The sequence below is a fragment of the Engraulis encrasicolus genome, chromosome 20, assembly GCF_034702125.1.
Source record: "Engraulis encrasicolus isolate BLACKSEA-1 chromosome 20, IST_EnEncr_1.0, whole genome shotgun sequence".
Taxonomy (NCBI): domain Eukaryota; kingdom Metazoa; phylum Chordata; class Actinopteri; order Clupeiformes; family Engraulidae; genus Engraulis; species Engraulis encrasicolus.
In genome coordinates this window covers 22,273,772-22,276,271 of record NC_085876.1, presented here as the reverse complement: position 1 = coordinate 22,276,271, position 2,500 = coordinate 22,273,772, and the positions used below count along the sequence as shown (strand labels likewise).

Genomic DNA, 2,500 nt, shown 5'->3' with positions numbered 1-2,500 from the left:
ATGTACTGGCTCTCTGTGTGACACAGCGTAAAAAAAAGTGTGCTTCTCAAATTATATAATACATGCAGTAGTATGCATCAGCTTTCTCTGTGTCGGACAGTGTGCAAAAAAAGCTGTGCTTGTCATGTAGGGTGACCAGACGTCCGGTTTCCCCCGGGCATGTCCTACTTTTTATACCTAAAAAAATGTCTGGGGGGAATTTCAGAAATGTCCGGGATTTTGTTGGACTGCCTGAAATATAGACCTAATTCATCTGCACTGTAATTTTCACTCCGTTCCATTTGACTCCACTCCAGGTTTCTCTCTACCGTTCACAAATTAGTCACGCCCTTCTCATCAAATCTAGCCACTTCGCACCGTGTGTCCGAAAGAAGTAGCCTAGGGGACTAGCCAGTGCGCCCCATGTTTACAAACGAAAGCGCATCTGTCCGCCGGTTCTACGGACTGCAATGCCGATAGAAACGCAAATGCACGTTCGCGGTGGAGTTGAAAAAAAATCCCGCGTGTGAAGCCAAGTATGAAGGTAATCTAACACAGGAGTAAGCCTAGTAACACCACCAAATCCATCATTTAGGGAGGTACAAGTTTTGTTACACCTTGTCACAAGACTTAGCCTAAAAATTCATTCATGATCTGACATTTCCAAGTTATTTGCAAAAGCAATTTCTCGGAGCTAGAAGGACTCATTCCTGAGTTAAGAAATTAAGCTTCTTCTTCTGTCTATTGCCTTTGCAGTTATTGATAACGCTGTATGGGTTAACTTATTAATGGTAGGTAAAACTCCAGTTCCTCTCTTAATGGCTGCAGTGCCCATTGCTAATCTCTGAGCACCATGCCACTACAAATAGCTAAATAGGCCTAATGGATGACAGTGGAGGGGTAAATTGTGAGGTGTCTTATAAACATATTAAGCCTAAAATGTAGCCTAATAGAACTTCATTATCAATTCAGTTGAAAACCACAAATGTTTTTTATATTTAGTTTCCAATGTTATATAGCCTAATGCTGTTCATCTTTGTGGGGAATGGCTGAGATGGGCCTACATGATGGTGAATCTATATTTAAAAACATAATGCAGAATAGGCCTATGAAATTTAGCTGCATTGTTATGCTGTTAAGCTACTCCAATATTGTTAGGCCTACTATCTAGGATTGTAACAAAGGCACACTCTGCATCATATGATCACACAAATTATGTGATAGGCCTATAGGCGTAACTGAAGAGATTTTAATTGTCATTTATGGTAGACAAATGAATGTGCATGCCAAAAAGTTTGAGTGGCTTTTAAACAAATGACCATTTTGGATGCGTTGATACTTTATAGGCCTACTATCATACCTCATACCCATATATACTTTCATACCTGTAGATACACAGATATACACCGATGACCCCCCCCCCCCCCCCCCCCCCAAAAAATTCCTCCTTTTTACAAACCCAAATCTGGTCACCCTATTCTCATGGGACATAAAATATGCATCTGTATGTGAGATGGTGTGTTTAGATAGGTACTGTATGGCTTGGGTCTCTTGGGTCTTGGACACCGTATAAGACAGTGTAAAGGGGACAATTGTCCCGGGACCAGGGAGAGAGAGGGCCCGAAATTGGGTCCTCATTACCGCGCGAATAGACCAGGCGCGATGCGATTCAAGCGACAGAGTGCAGCAGCAAGCGATATGAGCGATTGAGGAGACTAGAGTATGTCCGTACAGGCAGAAGGCAAAGCATTCAAGCATTCCCATTGGCTGTGATCACTGACCTCTATACAGTCATTGGCTGTCGCGGCTTGTCGCCGAACCGCGTCATAGAAACTGAAAAAGATTTCAACTTCAAACTGTCGGGCTCGTCGCGCAAATCGCTCTAGTCTCCAGAATTGCTTTTGTCGCGCGACTCAATACAAAGTCAATTACTTCCATCGCTCGCCTCGCTCAGATCGCCGCTGGTGTATTTCTGCGGTAAGACTGTATCTGGGCTGGGGGGCCCTTTCAGATGACTTTGTCTTGGGCCTGGTCAAAGCTGTCAGCGGCCTTGATGGTATGTAATGTGCAAAGGCGTTCAATTGTGTAATTGTGGCCTCAGTCTCTGTGTGACACAACATGGAAAAAGCTGTGCTTGCCATGGGGTCTAATGTACCCGTATGCACTCACTGGCACATGATGGATTCTGTCCTGGATGGCTCTCTGTTTGGTGTGAGACAGCATATGAAAGTTGTGTCATAGAAAATAATATATGTCTACATGTGCTGAGTAGCGAAGCAAGCATGTATGTGTGTGTGTGAATGTGTGTCTGCATGTGTATGTGTGTCTATGAGTGCAAATGTGTGTGTGTGTGTGTGTGTGTGTGTGTGTGTGTGTGTGTGTGTGTGTGTGTGTGTGTGTGTGTGTGTGTGTGCATGTGTTTGTGTATGTGTGTGTGTACGTGTGTGTGTGTGTGTGTGTGTGTGTGTGTGTGTGTGTGTGTGTGTGTGTATGTGTATGTGTATGTGTATGTGTATGTGTA

The 2,500-nt window shown here is 43.8% G+C and overlaps 1 protein-coding gene across 1 annotated transcript in view; it reads right to left on the bottom strand.

The window, feature by feature from the left end:
- csmd3b (CUB and Sushi multiple domains 3b) overlaps nt 1-2,500 on the bottom strand; it is an 810,903-nt gene that overhangs the window by 19,279 nt on the left and 789,124 nt on the right. The window lies entirely within an intron of this gene.